The sequence below is a fragment of the Macrotis lagotis genome, chromosome 5 (genome assembly GCF_037893015.1).
Source record: "Macrotis lagotis isolate mMagLag1 chromosome 5, bilby.v1.9.chrom.fasta, whole genome shotgun sequence".
Lineage (NCBI taxonomy): Eukaryota > Metazoa > Chordata > Mammalia > Peramelemorphia > Peramelidae > Macrotis > Macrotis lagotis.
In genome coordinates this window covers 114599851-114623184 of record NC_133662.1, presented here as the reverse complement: position 1 = coordinate 114623184, position 23334 = coordinate 114599851, and positions in this window count along the sequence as shown.

The window sequence follows — 23334 nt, the reverse complement described above, 5'->3', positions numbered from 1 at the left end:
TATCCTCTCCCACGATCTTCCCTCTCTTCTATCACCTATCCCCCCTTCCTTCCCCCCATTCCCCCTTATCCCATTGCTTTCTTTTCATTTTCCTTATCTTTTGAGATAAGAATTCACTCTGATTTTAAAAAAAACTTTTGGGAAAACTGGAAGATAATATGGCGGAATCTAGGCATAGACCAACATCTTATACCAAGATAAAGTCAAAATGGGTACAGGAATTAGACATAAAAGGTGATACCATAAGTCAATTAGGAGAAGAAGGAATAGTTTATCTGTCAAGGGGAGCAGTTTATGATCAAAGAAGAGATTTAGAACATTATAAAATGCAAAATGGATAATTTTGACTACATTAAATTGAAAAGATTTTGCACAAAAAAACCAATGCAAGCAAGATTAAAAGGAAGACAGTAAGATGGGAAAAAAATTTTATACTTAGTGTTTCTGACGAAGTTCTCCATTTTTAAAATGTATGGAGAACTAAGTCAAATTTATAAGAATATAAGTTTTTCCCAATTGATAAATGGTCAAAAGATATGAAAAGATAATTCTCAGATGAAGAAATTAAAGTTATCTATAGTAATATGAAAAAATGTTCTAAATCATTATTGATTAGAGACATGAAACTTAAAACCATTCTGAGATACCACCTCCCACCTATCAGATTGACCAATATGACTAAAAAGGAAAATGATCAGTGTTGGAAGGGATGTGGAAAAACTAGGGCATTAATAGGTTGATGATAGAGTTGTGAACTGATTCAAACCTTCTGGAGAGCAATTTAGAAGTACATCAAAAGGGAAATGAAAATTGAGCATTAACAATAAACCTGAGCAATTCCACTCCTAGGTCTAAATCCCAAAGAGATCATTAAAAAGGGGGAAATATCCATACGTACAAAAATATTTATAGCAGCTTATTTAGTAGTGGCAAAGAATTGGAGACTGCGGGATGCTCTTCATTTGGGGAATCCTGAACACACTGTGGTATATAAATATGAGGAGTATTATTGTTCTATAATAAATCATGAACAAGAAGACTTCGGAAAAGCTTACATGAATAATGCTGAATGAAGGTGAGTAAAACCAAGAGAACAACATACACACTAGCAACAACATTGGGTGATGATCAACTATGATAGTATGTTCATTTCAGCAGTACAATAAACAAAAATAATTCTAAAATACTTGTAATGAAAAATACCATTCATATACAGAGAAGAAACTATAGAGTTTAAATACAGATCATCTTCAATTTCTTATGCATTATGTTTTATTATTCTCTCTAAGTTTTTTCTCATTTCAATTTGATTCTTCTTTCATGTCATGATTAATATGGATTAATGTTTAACATACATATATATGTATATACATGTATAACCTATATTAGATTCCCTTCTGTTGGAGGAGGAAGGGAGAGAGGTAGAAAAACATGAAACTCAAAACCTTGCAAAAAATGATCATTCAAAACTATCATTGCAGGTAGTTAGAAAAATAAATAAAGAAAATATTTTAAAAGAAAAGAAAAGAAAACACCAGAGCCAAGAGGACTTTGAGCCCAGAGAAACATAGATAAATTTATTTGAGAAATTAGAAGGATCTCTAAAGATGATTTAGTTCTAATATTCTTCTAGAGGAGTAAGAAACAGTGTCACTTCAGAACTTCATTGTCTTCAAACATTTGGATAGTTGAATTTCTTGAATTGAAATAATAATCAATCTGAAATAAATAGTTTATACACATACTTGGTAGACATTTCAGTTTCCCCACACAAGTTCAAATAAATAAGGGAATATATTAACTAGTGGTTTTATTTAGCAGAATCTATAATACCTTGATGGAGAATAAAGGAATAACATTGGTTTTTCTTTATAGTTTACTACTTACTAGTTATGTGATCCTGGACAAGTCACTTAACTCCTATTGTCTTGCAAAAAAAATACAATAGAGTTCACTATTACTTTTTTCATCGAATCCCTATAAGTTTTATTTACTAGAAAATGGATAATATATTAAAGTCTAATTATATAAATTATAGCATAAAATGATTTAATGAATTTCAAGGAGAGTGTTTTCCTTGGAATTATGTGGGTTCTATGAGCAAAGCAGAATTGAAGTACTCAAAAGAAATGTGAAATGTACAAATTTAAAGAATACAGACAAAATGTTCACATAGACTATCTGTCGTAGACCATTTCAAGTTAATATTGATTTAATCAGCCACAGGTGGACAAACACTAACTTGCCCCTAACATAATGATCATTTGGGTCCTCTTCAAGAATGAAGAATAACAACCAACCATTCAGGACTTGAGTATGAGGATTAATGGGAAGGGAGAGGATTTGGTATATTTTTAAGTTCATAAAGTATCATCATAAAAATGCTAATTATTATAGCTACAATTTATATATAATTTTAATATGTGAAGAGCACTTTACATATATAATCTCTTTTGGGATTGTCATTTGATTATGAAAGCATAGCATAATGATCATGAAATATCCTTTGATTAAAGTAAAGAGTGTTAAGAAATTATCTAAGCTAATTCCTCACATTAGGGTTAAGGAAAGTAAAACACAAGGATCTTAATTATATGTGATGCAAACACACATTTCTTTTACTTGATAAGCTTCTTGTGAATCCCCTGGGACATTCTTTATCCCATATGGATCTTCTAGGAACTTTACCTCAAATTTTAGGTAATCTAAGGAACGATCCCTTTCAAAATCACATTTTATCAGTACCAAACAATGCATCAATTTTATCACCCAGTTTGAAAAGTCATTAGTTACAACAAAATACATTTCATCAAATAGCTTAGGAAATAAAGTGATAACATAGCATTCCTCTCATGTTCATATGGTATACATTCTCCCATAAGTTACTATAACACCAATATGGAGGACACACCAGAAGAAAACACATAACTAGGGAACAAATGTGTCAGATGGAAATATGAGAAACAAGTTACCAGATATCATGTATGAACAGACTCAGTTGATTAGATCACATGAATGGAGGGCACAGATGAAGAGAATATAGGTGATCAGGGCAATTCACCTGTCTGACATTGCAGAGTACTGATGTCTTCTGATGGTGTCATTTCCCTGCTCTCTATTAGTCTATTTTAGGCATGTTGTCTATTTTGAGCATTTCTGCAGGTATTCTCACCAAGCTACTCTCTTTTGTCAACTTCTGGGTTGTCCCTCCAAGGCTACCTCCTTCTCAACTTCCATTAAAGTACAGAATTAAAACCTCTTCTGAAAAGGGCAGGCTAATAAGTGATTCATCTACCACTCTCAACTAAAGAGGAATAGAACAAAAAATAAGTAGATATACTCAATTTCAAATTATCTTTTTGCTCCAAAATCTAAAGTGGAATCTCAGGCCCTAGTCTCAAGCAACTACAAGATTTAGGATTAAAAATTAAGAGTTCAACTTAATTCTTGATGGGGTTACTTGTTTCATGACTGACATTACAAAGAAACAAAAAATATGCAAATTTAGACTATGAAGGAAACTGCATCCCCAAGATCTTCACTGGTTTAGCATGCAAAATTAATTTGAGTCAGAACAAAACTAAGCAAGAAATACATCATGCCTTTTTGACATGAATTCCAGCTGGTGAGATCTTTCAAACAAAAACAAAACAAAATGAAAAGTAAAAACAAAAAACAGAACTGTTTTAGCGAACAAAAAAAAAATATTTCTGCCAATGTGCAAAAACTAAAGAGCCTCTCTTTGCATTCCATCATGCAGAATCTGAATTTAAATAACAGAATAACATAACTGCAAGCACAAGCAACTTCACTGGCACAGAAGAGAATGAAGAATTAAAAGTCAGGAAGATTTGAGTTCAAATTCCACCAACCCACACCCATTCCACCTCCTCCAGATATTACCAACCCTCTAGCTCTGGCAAATAATTTAACCTCAGCTTCCTTATCTGCAAAATGATAATAATAATAGCCCCTTCTCACAGAACTGATGTAAGCATAACATGAGATAATATGTAAGACTGCAAATTTTCAACTGCTAAATAAATGCTGCCTATTATTGCTATGAGTCCATAAAAGTCCTCTAATTCAGAGATGCCCAGGCTTTTCCATATTACTCTTATACAGTCCCTAACCATCATCTTCCATTTAGGATCTCAGTGCTGATATGTCATTTGAAGGAAAAGAAAAAGGGAAGATTGAATTGAGGACTGACCTGAATAAGATATTTTTATCACTGAAAGATCAGGGAATGATATGCCTTGATTTTCCTAATAGAACATGCTTTTAAAACCTTCCTTAAACCCTTTCACAATAGTAGCTCAATTTTGATATTTTTCAAATTACTAATTTCAGAAAATGGTGCTCTTACATAAAACCACCATAATTTTTTCCTCTGATAATTACTACTTCATGAGATGTATGTGTAATATACAAATATTCTACATGTGAAAAGGTCTCAATATAGTTTGCTCAGCTGTAATATAATCAGTATATCATTTGAGACTCAAGTGTATTACATACTCTTCTATTGAGTTCAGTTTTGCTGCTGAAAAATCCTCTTTAACACCAGTTAATAGTTCCAGGTTGGATTACCAGAGCTGCAATATCAAAATCATTTTATGTTTATTTTGTTTTGGGGGGTTGTTTTCTTTTGGGTTTTGCAAGGTAATGGGGTTAAGTGACTTACCCAAGGTTACACAGTTTAGTAAGTATTAAGTGTTTGAAGTCAAATTTGAACTCAGGACCTACTGACTCTGGGGGCTGGTGCTTTATCCACTGTACCATCTAGCAGACCCCCTTGATCTCTATTTCCGCTCAAAAGTGATCTTAATTCATATACTCTCTCTCTCTCTCTCTCTCCCTCCCTCCCTCCCTCTCCCTATTCTAAGACCTTTCCTCTTCACCCACTTCTCCTGAAGAGGAAAATTTTCCCATCTCCTTAAGGGAAATTATTTTAAATCTCCATCTCCCAAAAATTCTCCTCTTTGACTAGTTCCATCTTCCAACTTTCTCCCACTCCACTACGCTATCATCATTAATCACACAAGTCTATATATATATGGTCTTATATACACATATATACTGTCTTTTTGCTGGTTTTGTTTTTCTGTGTATATGTGTGTGTGTGTGTGTGTGTGTGTGTGTGTGTGTGTGTGTGTGTGACTTTATCAATGGGGAAAAGTATAAGAAAGAAACAACTGAAATCAAAAGACAATTCTATTAGGATGCCAGTTGTGCAGGGCAACCAATGTCCCCTTTCCTCCCACCTTCTTGGATTGGGTGAGGAGGAAAACAATGTAGTTTGACCCTTGTGTGTCTTGACGGCACAATGACCTGATGTCTTAAACTCCTTACATGGACTCTGTCCTCCATCATATGCCCTGCTTCCAATACACATCAAAGAGGCCCAGAGAGTGAAACTCATTCCCTATCCCTCAACCCTGTTCCTCTATGCCTTCTCTTCAGTGTTCTAGACAAGACTGATTGCTATGCTCCCATTATCCTTCTGCAGGGTCTTTTCCCCCAAGGAGAAAATGTCAAATTGATTTGGGATTAAGTAAAATGCCAGTTCAATTAACAGAGCCACTTCTGGTACCTCATATTCATGTGATAAGAAGAGGGAAAGGAATGCTGATGTGTACATCCATTTTCCTCACCACTATCACCTATTACCAATAGGTAGATAAGCCCAGACAGCATCCATTGAGTATGCTTCCAGCACAACCCCTGCTCCTGTTTGTGATGCAATTCCAATTACTGAAAGCTTAGAAAAGAAGTTCTTATCATCAAATGTGCTTAGCACAGTCAAACAGCTCAGCTTCAGAAGCTGATAAGATTTTTATCAATGGAAATGGCATTAAATAAAATGCATGGGAGGGAGCAGAGTCAAGATGGCAGAGAAAAGGAGTCAGGGACTTATTTGAGCCCACCCCAAACCCCAAATACCTTTAAATAATGACTCTAACCAAATTCTAGACTGGCAGAACCCACAAAAAACTGAGAGATGCAGTTTTCTAGTATAGGACAACTTGGAAGATCCATGGGAAGGATCAGTTACACTGGGGTTAGAAAGGGCCCACAGCATAGCCCAGGGCATATCAACCCATCTAGAAACAGACATGGGGCACCTAGGTCTCTGGGGACACCTGAGTCTGTGGCAGCCAGGGCAATTTCCAGAACTTCTCAGCCCAGGGATTTCCAAGGAAAGGTCAGGTATTACAACAAAGTGAGAGCAGATCTCGGTGCAGCACAGGCATCAGCACAGGCCTCAGCACAGATCTAGCCCCTGGGACCAGAAGCACACCTGGGTAGTCACCTGGCAACTACTTTCAGAGTGCTCAGCCAAAAGATGGTAAGGAGGTCCAGGGAGATTGCAGAGCTCGCTTTGCTATCTCTGAGGCATTCTCTGTTGCTTTGTCCATACTCAGATCTAGGTCACAGTATGGGGCCCCCCAGTATCAGGAAAAGGAGCAGAAGCACAAGACCTCACTGCCTTCAACAGAGTAGGGACCCCCTTCAGGACCCCCTTCATGGTTCCAGGGCAGAGGGGAGTGTTTATGTTCATCCACATACCAGAGCAACAGCCAGGAGAGCAATCAGAGCCTCTCATAAGACCTTGGAAGAAGTGAAAGCTTGAAGGTTCCTGGAGACATCTCTGAAAAGGACTACAAAACACTCAAAAGGTTGGTACTGTGCATCCTATATTATGGAAACAGAGACCACTTTAACAAAGAATTAGCATCAAGTCACGGACCGAGGAAATGAGCAAATGATAGAAGAAAAAAAATTGACCATGGACAATTACTTTGGTCATGAGGAGGATAAAAATACATACTCAGAGCATAACAAAGTCAAAACTTCTGAATTCAAAGCCTCCTAGAAAAATAAGAACTGGTTTTAGGCTATGGAAGAACTCAAAATAGATTTTGAAAATCAAGTAAGGGAGATAGAGAAAAAATTAGGAAGCAAGAAAATTATGAAAACCAACTCAGTAGCTTGGTGAAAGAAATACAAAAAAAAAAAAATACTGAAGAAAATCTTCAAAACTAGTTGGGTCAAATGGAAAAAGGTAGTCCAAAAGACCAATGAGGAGAACAATGTCTTAAAAAGCTGAACTGATCAGATAGAAAAGCAAAAATCTCTCTGAAGGAAATAATACCAGGGGTAGAACCAAGATGGTGACAGAAGAAGAGCCTCTCTTAGGTTCTCTCTCTCTCTCTCTCTCTCTCTCTCTCTCTCTCTCTCTCTCTCTGTCTCTTTCTATAATATTTCAAAGCTAATGAAATAACGACTCTAAATTTCAATAGACAGAACCCACAGAGGGATCCAGTAAAGCAGTTCTCCAGCCCAAGGTAGCCTGGAAAACAGTGGAAAGGCTGGGCTCCATAGGGTTACAGGTGCAGCCCCCCAAAGTGAAGGAACTTCAGCCTCCCAGAGGAAGCCTCAGGGTTCTGGGAGCCACAGCTCACAGCATTGGGGGCAGTTTCCTGACCTACACACAGGGAACAACTTAGAAGATCAGCAGGGTGGGGGGTGGGGGGGCTCTGCCAGAGCTATTGCATGAAGCCAGCCCTCAGGGCACTCAGCAAGCTGCTTAGCCTCATAGCCCAGATCCAGTAACCCTAAGCAGGCAGAGCCAGTAAGTAGGAGCCCCCAGGGAACTCAGCCTTGAGTACTCAGCATACTCAAGGTAGGAAAGTGGAGAGAGGCTTCCGAGAATTGTCCTCTGTACCTGGAACAGGACTCTGGGGCTCTAACCACATTCAGATCCTGATCACAGTCTAGGACCTCCATAGAACAGCAGGACCTCCCCCCACCTCAGCCCTGTGGCAGAGGGGTGAACTTGTGGTCATTTGCAGACCAGGAGGGAAGACAAAGCTTCACACACTGAGATCATTGTTGGGTGGGGGTGTCCCAATAATACTCAAAAGCTCAGGAAGCACCCCGAGACCAGGCACAAGCTGGGGAAATGAGTAAACAGAGAAAAAAGAGGAACACCATTGAGAAATACATTGTCTATGATTCCAAGAAGAATCAAAATACTCTATCTGAAGATGAGGAAGTACAAGCTTTCTGCATCTAAAGACTGCAAGAAAAACTGAAATTGGGCTCAGCCTATGACAGAGCTCAAAAAAGATTTTGAAAATCAAGTGAGGGAGATAAGAAAAATTTGGAAAAAGAGATGAGAGAGATGCAGGAAAAACATGAAAAAGAATTCAGCAGCTTAGTCAAGGAGATCCAAAAAAATGCTGAAGAAAATAACACGTTAAAAACCAGCTTAGGTCAAATGGATAAAACAGTTCAAAAAGCTATTGAGGAGAAGAATGCTTTCAAAAGCAGAAGTGGCCAGATGGAAAAAGAGATAAGAAAGCTCTCTGAGGAAAAACAAATCCTTCAGGTGTAGAATGGAACTGAGGGAGGCTACTGATTATATGAGAAATCAGGACACAATACTTCAAAACCAAAAGAATGAAAAATTAGAAGAAAATGTGAAACATCTCATTGAATAAACAACTGAAATGGAAAACAAATTCAGGAAGGATAATTTAAAAATTATTGGGTTACCTGAAAGTCATGATCAGGAAAAGAGCCTTGACATCATTTTTAAAGAATTCTGACAGGAAAATTGCCCAGATATCCGCCTAGAAGCAGAGGACAAAATAGAAATTGAGAGAATGCATCGATCACCCCCCGGAAAGAGATCTAAAAAGAACAACCCCCAGGAATATTATAGCCAAGTTCCACAACTTCCAAGTCAAAGAGAAAATATTACAAGCAGCCAGACGGACAATTCAAACATCATGGAGCTGCAGTCAGGATCACACAGGACTTAGCAGTAACTACATTAAAAGTTCATAGGGCTTGGAATATAATATTCTGGAAGGCAAAAGAGCTTAGAATGCAACCAAGAATCAGCTACCCAGAAAAACTGAACATCCCCTTCCAGGGGAAAAAGATGGACTTTCAATGAACCAAGGGAATTTCAAATGTTCCTGTTAAAATGGCCAGAGCTGAACAGAAAGTTTGATCTTCAAATACAGGACTCAGGTGAAACATAGAGACTGAAGGAGTAGGGTAAAATATAAGAGACTTAATGATGATGAACTATATGTATTACTGCATAGAAAAATGATACTGATAATACGCATAAGAAACTTCTCATTTAATAGAACAGGTAGAAGGAGCTTTTATAATTGAAGCACAGAAGAGAGCTGAACTTGAAGGTATAATATATTGTAAAAATGGAGTCAATGGCTAAAAATGAAATGTAATGGGAGTAAGAGAAAGGAGAGGTAGAATAGGCTAAGATATTTCATATAATAAGATTTTTATTTGCTAATATGATAATATTACTTGCAATGATATGGAAGGGGGAAGGTGAGGGGGGATGAGGATACCTTCACTCTCATCAGAGGTAGCTCAGAGAGGAAACAGCATTATATACTCAATGGGGTATAGATATCTAGAGTAAAAAGGAGAGAAGGGGGACAGGGGGATGGGGGATGTGAGTGATGGAGGAGAGGGTGGACCATGGGAGAGTGGTCAGATATAACACATTTTCTTTTTTTACTTCTTACAAGAGGCTGGGATTGGATGGCCTGTCGAGGACCACAGGGCCAGGTGGTTGCTGGGCCTTAGGGGTAGTATGTGGACTCTGGGCCTCTTGGTCCCAGAGCCAGTGATCAGTCTGCTGCACCACTCAGCTACCCTACAGAACATTTAAGAAGAGGGACAGAGTGAAAGAAGAGAGAAAATATAATATATGGTAGTGGGGAAGTATGAATAGAGGGATTTGCAATCAGAAAGGGCAACAGTGGAAAAATATGGAAGTAGCTTTTGTGATGGACTTATCATAAAGAATGTGAACCCCTGCAACAGAGCTGGTGGTATTGGAAAACTGAAGCATTATTATTATTATTATTATTATTATTATTATTATTAGGGGGGTTGCAGGGCGAATGGAGTTGGGTGGCTTGCACACAGTTGCACAGCTGGGTGATTTTTGCATATCTGGGGCTGGATTTAGACTCAGGTTCTCCTGACTCCAGAGCTGGTGCTCTGTCCACTGCACCACCTGGCTGCCCCATTATGATGATGATGAGGAGGAGGAGGAGGAGGAAGATGATTATCATTATCATTATTATCATTATTTTGTTTCGTTTGGGTTTTTTTTTGTTTTTGTGGAGAAATGGGGTTGGGTGGCTTGCCCAGGGTCATACAGTTGGGTGACTGTTGTGTATCTGGGGCAGAATTTGGGCTCGGGTGCTCCTGACTCCATGGCCGGTGCTCTGTCCACTGTGCCACCTTAGCTGCCCCTACTATTATTTTTTTATTTTAATTTTAATTTTTTCCTCTTTATTTTATTGCTCATGACAGACTATATTTTTGGGGGGAGGGGTATTATGTTTACTCTTAAGAAGAACATTTTAGTAATGTATAAAAACATCATTTGTACAAAAATAAAATAAATATAATTCAAAAAAAGAAAATAATACCTTAAAATGTAGAATGGAGCTAAGGAAAGTTGATACTTTGTGAGAAATCAAGAAATAATAAAACAAAACCAAAAGAATTAAAAACTAGAAGAAAATGTGAAATATCTCATTGGAAAAACAACTGACCTGGAAAACAGCTACAGGAGAGATAATTTCAAAATTATTAGAGAACTTAAAATCATGCATAAAAAAAGAATCTCGACTTCATTTTTCAAGAAATTCTTCAGGAAAACTGTCCTGATAGCCTAGAACAGGGCACAGACCACATTCGACCTGCAATGCAATTTTATATTGCCCACCTTTGGGATAAATAAATGCTTTAGTAAATGAAGCCAAGCTCTCACTAAAATGGCATATCAAAATATATTGTCAATTGTTTCAATAAACACTTTTAAAAGTAAAGTTCAGCATCCCTGTCCTAGAAGTAGAGGGCAAAAAAAATTAAAAAATCACCAATCACCTCCTAAAAGAGATACAAAAATGAAAACTACCAGGAATATTACAGTCAAATTTCAGAACTCCCAAGTCAGGGAGAAAATATTACAAGTATCCAGAAAGAAATGATTCAAATATCATGGAGCTACTGTCAGGATAACACAGGATTTAGCAACTTCTACATTAAGGACTCATAATTCTTGCAATATGATATTCCAAAAGTCAAAAGAGCTTGGATTACAACTGAGAACCAACTACCCAGCAAAAGTGAACATCCACTTTCAGGGGAAAAGATGATATTCAGTAAAATAGGGGACTTTCAGACTTTCCTGATAAAACAACCAGAGCTGAACAGAAAGTTTGAGCTTCTTAGGACTCAGGTGAAACACAGAGATGGTGTCATGAGAGGGGCAAATTATGAGGGATTTATTTATGTTGAAGTGCTTGTACTCCTGCATGGGAAGATAATGCTGATGACTCATATGAAACTTCTCATTTATTAGAGCAGTTAGAAGAAGTTTATATAGCCAAGTCACAGAATAGAAGATATTAAAAAGATGGAGTTGGGAATTTTTCTTTTTCCATCAAACCTTTAGAGATACTAGATATGAGTTGGAAACACAATCCCTGAATCTGTGACTATGATTGTCAGACTTGAGGCTCTAGAAGTCAGCACAGGCAATCACATGGAAGATACTAACAATATGTATGTGAAGGGTTCCTGCAGAAAAAAAATGGAAGAGAAGGGGCAAAAGGAGGTATTGGTGTCAGCTGTGGGCCAGGCCATGATCTAAATATAAGGGATATGTATTCTGGATGACAGACAAGCCAAAGAACCTCATTAGAAGCAGTTATCAAAGAGGCTGAGCAAACAAAGATCCAAAATGTGGGACAGTGTCGTATGCAGACTTAACCAACTTATCTGAATATCCTTTCCCATATTATCCAGTTTAGCATGAATGTTGAGTAGAAATATGTACCTGCTCATTTAAAGTTGAAGGCAATACTTCAGATCAAAAATTAACAAAAGAAGCAGCTAGGAAGAAGTGAGAAGACTTAATCAGTACTGAGAGATGTTAAAATGTAGGTTAAAGTATCACTGTTTAATCTTGCAATATAATCTCCAAATCACTTTCTCTTTACCTTCCCCCTCTCCTTGTGTTAGAGTTGCATATTTCATGGCTATCTTTGACCATTTTCTTCATATGCTTTCTCTGTTTTACTATGTGTTATTTTAAATTTTCTTTAATAATACAAACAAAAAATAAATGTATGCTACAAACAACTATAGAAATTGTTTACATATACTAATAATAAATAAGAGGAAGGCAGAGAGCTCCATCTCTGTCAAGTCCAGATTAACTCTAACTAGCTCATTTCTTACTCCAGACCCTAGAAACCAATCCAGACTACTTAATTCATCACATGACATAGGTATAATGAGGTATCAACTTTTCCTTCAGGTACTATAGACTGTGAAACAAACCTTTCTATCATTTCTAACACCACTTTCTAAGGACTTCCTGCCTTTAGTACTTACCCAGTTTGTATGCCCTAATGTTTCCCACTATCATCTGACTTACTGACAATCTAAAGATGTTTGCCTGGACCATTCAATCTGCCTCTCTGGTGTATTCTTATGACTTTTAGAACTTAGAAATGACAGTAGGTGAACTCTCTTAATATGCTGTCTTTCTTCCCCTTCCCCAAGTGTGAATTTGACCAAAGACTATCTTTCTCTAATTGCTTGTTCATATTGCTAAGCTTAACACTTTGAAATTTGTAGAAATAGGAGTTGAATAAATGCTTTTTCATAATGTCTGACTTATGGTTTCCCAACCTATCTAATAAGTGTCATTTTTACTTTATAAACAAACAGCTCTTTCCATTTAAAAAAGATCTTAAGGATTTGACAAAAGTAGGGAAAAAGTCAACAACAAGAAAGGACTTCAGGTAGAGGTCCAAAATGAGTGTTTGATGATATTCTTATCAGAGATGATGTTGAATATTTGATTTAAAATTTTTTTCTTGGTAAAATGTCCTTTACTTTTATAATATTAGATATTAGTTGCTCTTAGAAGTTTCTTATAGATTCTGGATGCCAAAATCTACTGTTAAATTATTGCTGTTTTTAAAAAGAAGATGGAGTTAATGGGGGAGAAAGGAATATACTGGAAAAAAGGGAAAGGAGAGGTAGAATGGGGTAAGTTATTTTACATAAAAGAAGCAAGGAAAAGCTTTTCGCAGTATAGTGGAAAAGGGCAAAGGTGAGGGGGGGGAGTGAGTAATCCTTTCTCTCTATTGGGTATAGAAATCTATCTTACCCTAGAGGGAAAAAAGGAGAGAAGAGGATTGGAGAACAGGGACAGGGGAGGGGAGGGAGGTGTAGGTGATAGGAGAGAGAAGACCATGGGAAAGGATATTCAGATATAACACACTTATGGAGAGGGATAGAGTGAAAGGAGAAAGAGAGGATAGAATACAAGGGGGTGGGAGGAATAGGGTGGGGATAAATACAGCTTGCAATAGCAAGAGTATATTGAAGCAATTTCACCAATGGATTTATTATCAGAATGTTAAACACTCCAAAGATAGAGCTAATAGTGTCTAAATACAGACTGAAGCATAAAAAAATAATTAAGGAATGAAATAAAAAATAATAATACAAAAAAGTGAAAAAAACATTATCTTCGGCTTGCTCCTGTACTCTAAGGACTTGCAAATGAAAACCACATTATTTGTTATTTCTTCCATTAAATTGTGAGTTTCTTGAAAATAAGGAAGTTTGATTTTCAATTTGTATCTTTTCTATTTGCTAATAGTTTTGTAAATATTGTCTTTAATAAACACTTTTTCATTCATTCATCATCAACTCACCATTAATTTATTCTTATGTATAGTAATTGGTAATATTTTTCTAATAGTCCCTTCTTTTCTAAATAGCTTAAAAGAATTTCAGGATTAATTAATTCCCATTATCTCAGTTAATAAGTTATTATTATCATTATTATTATTATCTTCAATTCTCACATTAGCTGGTTTTCTTTGGTCTTGCTTATAGCTTAACATTTTTTCCCTGACTGGTTTGCTATTCAAGTAAAGTTCATCATAAGACCATGTTCTCCATTTAAAGATGAGCCAAGGCATGCAATGAAGCCTTAATCCAGAGGCCCGGCATTTTGAATTAAGAGTAGAATAAAACATGTTCCTGGTTAAAGATTCCCAGGCCAGAATGAACTAGACTAATGAGGTGAGAAATAGCTAACTCTCACAGGCTCAACTGAGAGCATCCTCATTCTGGAATTATTCTTCTCTGTTAGAATTGGTCAGTCCTTCATGTTCTATAACCAAATGATGCTCTATTTTTTCTACTTACAAAAGGTTGTGGGGCTGTAATTTAGTGTATAGTATTTCTCTCTCTCTCTCTCTCTCTCTCTCTCTCATTTCTATCTTTTTGTTTCTGTCTCCATCTATTTTCATTTTCTTTCCTTCTCCCTCTTTTCTCACTATTCTGGATATGATTTTGCCAAATTAAATCAGTAACCCCAAGGGAAGAAATTATAATAGGGGAAAGTGCCCCCATATCGTCTTGATGTCGAGAAGAATGGACAAAAGACATGTTAGGATGGGATATGAATATTAAACATATTAACATTTGACAAGGACTTTTCCATATATTTTATCATTAGTCATCATAGTAATCCTGGAAAAGTATAATCATTAAGTATAATTATCTAATGTAGGGAAACTGAGTCCTAGAGAGTTTAAATGATTTGGTCAATCTCTAACTGCTAGTTAGTGGCAAATTTGGGACCAGAATTCAAGACTTCTTAGTTCAAATCCTAATTCTAACATATACTACTTGTGTGATCACCTACACAGGGCCTTTGTTGATCTCCTCAGCTACTAGTGCATCCCCCAAAATTATCTTGCATTTCTTTCACATATAGTTTTTATTCTCTACATTTTTGTTTTATTTCCTTCTATAGAATTTAAGTTCTTTGAGGGCAGGTGATGGATTCCTTTTTGTCTTTGAATAATTGTTTCAATTTTTTGTATGAGCCTTTTACTCTTATTTGATTGTAAACTTCTTGGGAACGAGGTTTATGTCCACTCTCACTTTGTTTTCCCTCTTTCAAGTTTTAGTTGTGGTTTTTGGTTTGTGTTTGAGGGAATAGCCAGGGGTAGTGATCAGTAACTTTGTATTTGGAATTAGAGTATGTGAGTTCAAAACCCAGTTCGGGTTATATGATCTTAGGCAAATCATTGAACTTGTCAGGATCTCAGTTCCATAATTAGTAAAATGAGGGAATTAGACTTGATGACCCCCTTAAGGGTCATCCTGCCCAAAAGCTATGCTCCTATGGTCTTATTCCATTAAACCACAAAAAGTCATTGATAACCCCTGGGTCATTTGCAATTCCTAATAAACTGGGTACATCATTTAGTTTAAAAGGATGATGCATCGAACCATTCTAACATGTCATATGAACTTTCTGTCAAATAATAATTAATTGTATAGAACCTGCTATGTTCTTATAAAGTCAAAATATAGAATATCAAATATGAGATTCTCAAAAAGTTCCTCTTTTTGAGGCTTCATCTGCAGCCAAGCATGATAAGCACTTAATATATGCCAAGAACTGCGCTATTTAAGTTTTGACTGCTTACTTTGTTTTTAAATGAGTACATAATGGATATTATGAATACATAAAGTCGGAACCATAGCTAATGTTGATATTTACTGCATCCTTTGGGAATGTCCCATTTTTATCATAAGAAGTCAGAAATTTTTATCTTAACTTTATCCTGCTTTAACCACCCCCAACTCCTATGTCATCTGAGGTTTTAACCAGATGTCTTGATTAATGTCCAGAGATTAATATTAGCCACCACAAAAATTTTTATCATAACACAACACTTATGTTATTACTTAGGAGAGCAACTATGTCTATATTCTTTTAGTAAGCCATATTGAAGTACTTATGGTGATGGATAAAGATCCCAAATAGTATTGAATTATATCTGATTTAATGTTTAAAAATCACTAAAAAAAATTAAACAATAGCATATTTTTCAATGAGATGGTTCCCCAAAGGAAATTATAATGGAAAAACTTCCTCTTTATCCTAAATTTCTCTATTTATATGAATCAAATCTAAACCCTATTAGAAAAAGTATGATCATAACTTGCATTATTATGGTTCCAGACCACAGCTGGAATTGAATTTCAAGATTCTCCCATCTGTTGGAAGTCTATAAAAAATAAAATTAGTTTTTCAGTGATTCTTAGAAATTGGAAGCATTTTATTTCAATATTATTATATGACTATCAGTGGCAATGAGTAACATTCATACAGAGGGAAAGGTATTTTTTCAGTTGTCACTTAATTTGTTTTTCCACAAAGGATTTTATTTGGAATAATTCATGAAACACTTTTCAAGGTACAGAAGATTTATTTCCATTGGTTAAAAACATAAAAATTAACAGCAAAGTGCTTCTTTCTATGTAAATAGGTTTATTGTCCTACTAGCTCAGAGGGATTCAAGAGTTCTGTTGCTATGAAAGAGAATCAAATAAAAATTTTAAATATTTAAATTATTGTTGTAATTGTCAAACTTGCAAGCTGTCCTAAAATTCCATCTTTTTCTCTGTCTTCAGTAAACTTACTTTACATATCTCCACAAAAAATGTCTGACCATTACCTATCTAATCAGGATGCATTCACCATTCTATAAGATGCTTTCTTTGGTGCATCTTTCTTTGGGGGCGGGGGAGTATTTTCCCTTTGCCGTATCATAGTTTTACACATGAAGAGAAGTACTTTAGATTTCCTAGGTGTAGCTGTACACTTATTCTTTTATGACCCAGAGAGATAAATTCAGAGTATTGTATAGAAGTTTCCAAAATGCAGATTTCATGTCAGGGAAAAGGCCAAAACCCAAAACATTCTATTAGAAAATTCTAATAGTCTGTTGAAACTATTCAGAAATAAAGCAGGCTGCTTTGGTGGGTATGGGGTTCTGTTCACTGGAAGTGTTCTGGCAAAATCTGGATGGCCACTTGTCAGAAGTGTTAGAGAAGACATTCTTATTCAGATAAGAGTAGAGTTAGCAGGAAAACCTTCCAACTCTGAGATTCTGTGACTGTAACCCTAGGACCCTCTGTACTGAAAAATCTTAATAAATACATTAACAGTTGATGACACCAATCATTAACTTATTCTTCACACATATGAACAAAAAATGTTTGATAAACTGGGAAAGAATTGACCATATACCAGAATTTGTCAGAGTTGCTTATAGCATGTATTATGGCAAAGTTTCTATGCTATACTGTGGAGACATGAACTGGAAGACATTAGAGATTCATTACATCATCACTAATCAGGTGTTTTATATTCAAACCACACAATACCCTGAGGTTTGTGCATAGCGGCTTATTCAGACAGTCTCTGAACTGGGAAGATGAGAAAGAAATTAAAATAACAAAATAGGATATTTTGAGTTTAGAAATTAGAAGTCATTTTCCATTTTCAACAATTTATATGAAAAATCTGGGACCCATTGTCACTGAAAACATTAAATGGTGTCCAGAAAATCCTGAACAATCTGCCAATCAGTCCACAAGTTTTTAATAAGCTTTTGTTGCTGTATCAAACACAGTGCTTCGCATGGAGACATACAAAGGAAGGCAAAAACAGTTCCTCTCCTTCAAGGTGAAACAATTTATTCACACATCATATACAAAAGATATGGAAAACAATTTCAGAATGGAAATCACTACTCTTTCTTTCTAGTTCTACTCCATGCATCCTGTTCTGTCCCTTTTCTGAAAACTTTACCCCACCCCAAGACCCAATATCTGGAATTTTCTTTGTCTGGGATCATTCAGGTTAGAGATGTCTAGCCTACTGGGTGGTTGATTTCTCCCCACATGTGATAAAAAGCATGGGAAATCAATGAGATCTACTTTACCAAGATTGCTCTCTTTGCTATAAGTTGCATCCCAACAGAATTCAAAGAAATATTTATGTGTTTTTAGTTCTACTTGTATTCCAGCATATTTTAGGATTAAGGGCTTTTTTAAATGTTAAAGGCAAAGAATAATGTTTTCAATCAATAAACATTCAATAATTTGTTATTATGGGACTCCAGTTAATGATGTAGTTACAAAGAAAATGTTTTTAAAAAAAAGTTTACCCTTGCATAGAAATATGTCAGTGCATCTAAATTAAAACTGAATAAATGAAAGTAGCCATAGAGAGCTAAGCAGTAGCAACTGGAGAGCTTGTAAGATGTGACACTCAAGTTAAATTTTAAAGAAATTTCCATTAATTGTCTTTTTTTCTTTTGTCCTTTTTTATGCTTTTTTTATTTCTTTGTTTTTTAGATTCTATTGCTATATTTTATATCATTTTCATTTCTAAATAAGACAGTCAGATGCCACAGTGGATAGAAAGGGAGGTTGGGGTCAGAAAGATTTATCTTTCTGAGTTCAAATATGACCTCAGATACTAAATAGCTATGTCACTCTGGGCAAGTCACAGGGAAGGGGAGAGGAGAAGAGAAGAGGGGAGGGGAGGTGAAGAGGGAGAAAAGCATACTCACACTTTTGATAGGAAAAAATGATTTATTAAATAGATATTTTAACTCATGTTTTTCACTTGCTTATTTTAAGGCCAATTTATTAAGAATCTTGGGATATAAGCACTAGAAGGTACCTTAAGGATCATTTTTCAAACTCATTTACCCTTAGGTAAAATCAATATGAAATCAACAAATTCTCACTAGGCCCCTATCATGTACAAGACATTATACTACCTTATTAGATTTATCAAACTGCTTTGGTCTTCTATTCCAAATGTCAGAAAATGTATGCATAATAAATATACAATTATATTTATTTCATGTCTGTAAGAATAAATTTGCTCTTCTCTTATCACAGCTATTATTCACCTAGACACACAACAGGGCCTTAATGCATCACTTGTTCGCCACACATGGATGGCTATGAAAATTAATCTAAGAATTCACGAAAGCTATTAGATTTCTTGTCCTTACAGTTCATAATAATGTTCCAATTAGATGAAGTATTTGCCAATGAAAATATAAATAAGAGAATTCCCTTGATTAGATTAGAAGGTTGTTTACTATAGTAATCCAAGAAAATGAAAATAAGGGCTTAAGCAAGGGCAGTGGCAGCAAGTATGGGAAGAATGGGAATAATGAGACATATTCCAGAGGAGGTAGGACCAGCTCAAGGGAAGAAGTCAGAGGGGAAAAGGAGTAGGTCAGAACTGAATTGGGAAGAGAGTAAGGTAGAAACAATGTTCAGGTACTTTGACTGTTCATTCCAATTCAAACAGCAATTATTAGGCTCCTACTATGGGCCTGATATAGTACAAAACATTAGGAATATAAAATACAAAGAGGAAAGATAGTCCCTACCTTTAAGAAGATTATAAGCTAATATGAAAAGATGGTACACCAAAGGAAACTGAAAGGGAGTGTGGTTGAGGATGGGAGAAGGGAAAGGATATTAAGGTGTAGTGGAGAAATCAGAGAAATTCTGAGATGTATGATGGTTCAAGACTCCTTCCTTAAACTGAGGGTTTGAGAGTTCATATCTTCACCCTCCAATCAGAAGTGCAGCGGGCAGAGATGAGGTATGAATGCCTGGTATACTGTATCAGTCTTCAAACTCATGAATACATAGACTTTTAAAAGAAAAGAACTGATTTTATTTAGTTTTCATTTCATAGTTGAGAAAACTGAGAAACAGAAAGGTTAAATGGTGGGTTCAAAATAACATAGCAAGCTAGAGACAGGGCAAGAACTTAGGTACCAGGTCTTACTGTCTATCTGTCTCTCTCTCTATCTATCTATCTATCTATCTGTCTGTCTGTCTGTCTGTCTCCCTCTCTCCTTGTTCATAAATATCTGGGGTAAGGTTGAAGCCAAATCACACCAAAGAATTTTAAAAATGCACATAAGAGCTGATATCAAGTTTCCAATAAGGAGGGGCCAAGGAACACAAACTAGAATCAGAGTAATACCCCAAAAGATCAATCACAAAAGAAAACAGATTCGGAGCTGCTTATCATAGCTAAATTTTCATGTTCATTAAGCTCTCTTTTCTCACTGTGAATCTGTATAAGTAGTGAAGCCTAATTAGTGTCTGAGGGTAGATTTGAATTCAGATCTTCATGACTCCAGGCCCAACACTATCAACTTATGTATCTACCTGACAAAAAAAACCCCAAGGCTAGATACTTATACTCAAAAAATGTTCAATAATTTCATTTTGTACAAAATATAGACCATGGTTAACACTCCTGAAAAGAAAACAAATTTTGATCATTATGATGTTTGGCCTTTGTTCTTGAAAAGCAGGGAGGTGATGGCATGATAAGCAAGGGAATTGGTTATGAGTAAGGAGGTTCTAAGTCATCCAGCCTCACTTTCTCCTCCAGAGTCATTTGGGTTCAGTGACCTGATGTGGATCAGGACAAGTGGAGATGGCCCTATATGTGAAGCAATCAGGGTTAAGTGGCTAGTCCAAGATCATACAACTACTTAATATCTGAGGCTACATTTGAACTCAAGTCCCCCCCTGACTCCAGGACTGGTCTCCATTAACTGAACCACCTAGCTGTACATATAAGTAAGACTGTGACCTATTTTAAAAGACATTATGAATTGTAGAGAACCAGACCATTTGTACAATTCCTATGAAGCATACATACGTGGTTGTAAACCCTTTACAAATATTGTCTGATTTAATCCTCATGACAAAGAAACAATAAACGGAAAACAGGAGATCAAAATAAGTCCTAAGAATTGATGAAATCCACCCAAAGATAGTATACAAAACAACTAAAAGAAGAGACCTTTCTCACATTTTGTCCCCTCTCTCTTCTCCTCTGACATTGCCCTTGTCTTCATGCAAGCCCCCATCCCCTCATACTTATTGTAATACTTTACTGATTGACATCTCAGATGTGAGATGTCTTAAAAATGGAAAGAAAGGAAAAAAAAACTTTCCTGCCAAACTCCTCACATCTTAGATTCTATGTTTCTTTAATAGTCTACAATCAATCAAATAGCAATTTTTAGGTCCTATCACTTTTCAAGTGCCAAACACTATCGGAAATGTAACTCATCTTTGTCCTAAGTCTCTCCCCATTCCAGGTCCTCCTCCCCTCTGCTGTCAAAGAGATCTTCCTAAAAGCACAGCTCTGACCAGAACAAGCCTCTGTCCATAAGTTTTAATGACTTCCTATCACCTCTAGCATCAAACATTAACTCTTCTGTTTGACTTGCAAAGTTCTTCCTATCCTGCCCCACTCCACATCTTCTAGTCTTCTTAAGCCTTCCAATGACATTTCCTCCCTTCTTATTCCTCATACAAAACACACCTTTTACCAAATGGATATTTTCATTGTCTGTCCCTCATACCTAGAATGATCTACCTCTCCATTTCTGCCTCCCAGTTTTCCTAGATTCTTTCAAATCACAGATAGGATCTCACCTTCTACTTTCTTCTGGAAGTTATTCCAATTCCTTCTAGTCTCTTACCTCTACTAATTGATTCTACTTTAGCTTGTATATAGTTTGTTGGCATCTAATTGTTTATAATTTATCTCCCTGCCCACATAGACTATGAACTTCTTGAAAATAGGGATCACCTTTTACCTTTCTTGTATCACCAACACAGCAGAATAATTTTTATTGAATGACAGACATGGAATTTATATGGTACAAGAATACAAAGGTCAGCAATGCATCTAACAGGATTCTAGGAAGAGAAAAATTAGTGCATTTGGAAAGAGAATTGAAAATTTGAGCTTCATCACTTTTTTGGGGAAATGGAAAGTGCCAGTGGTTGGAAATTTTGGTGAGGATTGTTGTTTGGTGGTAGATTGGTTAAGAATTTTATTAGGCATCTCAAATATGAGATGTCCAAAAAGTAACTTTCTAGCCAAATGTTGTTCCTTATATTAAATTCTCTGTTTCTATAATGGTATGCCAATCAATCAAAAATCATTTTTAAGTTCCTGTCACTTTTTAAAAGTATTCAATACTATCTGAAACTAAACTTACCTTTTTGCTTAAAAACACTCTTTTTCTTACTGAACATCAGACATCACTAGGATATTCCCAACATATCCTCCACATGCCACCCATTGTAGGGGTCTGGGCTCTGATCACCCTTTCTTGTAGGTTACTCAACATCAGCTTGACACTTGTCTCATTGCTATATATTTAAATTATTAATATCAATAACCTTAGTAATCTAGGGATATGTTGGATAATTTAATTCTCATTAGTGAATTTGCAATCTGTTATCATTAACTAATTAACTTATGCCTCCATTCAAATTCATTAAATATTATTCGATGAACTAAAGAAACATCATTTACTATTAATAATTACTCTTATTTACCTATATTTATTAAAATTACAAATTACTTCCCACATTTCCAATCTTTTTATACTTACTTCCACACATTTTACAGTCTGCAAACACTGCAAATAATGCTACATTACCCATCTCTTTGTCTTTTCACTGGCTGATTCCCATGTCTAAAATTCTCACTTTGACTTTTGGCTCTAAGATTCCTAGATTTTCTTCAAGATTTGGTTCAAACATCTACCTTCTATAGGGTTCATTTCCTAGTCCAACCTAAACTGATAGTGTCCTTTGTCTTCTCTGAGATTGCCTCACCTCATACACACATACACAAACATATCTTTGTTTATATATATATATATATATATATATATATATATGTACATAAATGGACATATGCAAACATATTTTACTAAAGAAATACATTGTGTCTATATATATACATAGGTATGCATTATATAAGAATACACACATACATATATATATCTGTGTTATATGTGTGTGGTATATGAATAAACATGTTTGCCCATATACACACATACACATGAGTGTGCGTTCACACACACCTATAAGTGTGTGTCTGTATATGCATATATATGCACATATATCCAAAATTTTAGCTATGACCAATATCATTACCAAACTACCTCAAATTCTCAAAATTTCAAGTTGACTACTCTTCACTTCTCTAGAAAATGTCTCAAATCTTTCAAATCATTGAAGACAATAATTGGTCTCTCAATATCTTCTTAATATTTCACTTTAGAATTTCTTCTTATTCTTTCTTCAATGAACTCATGAAACAATCTCTCCAAATTTCATTGTGTTTTTCATAAAATTATCTTTATAAAGTTACTTTGTATACATCAACTAAAATGATTCCAAGAGGGCAAAGTTTTTGCTTTCTTTTGTTTTGTTTCTCCTGAAATCCTTCAGACTTCTCCCTCCCACTTTTCATAAAAGTTCATGTGTCACAGATTAAACACA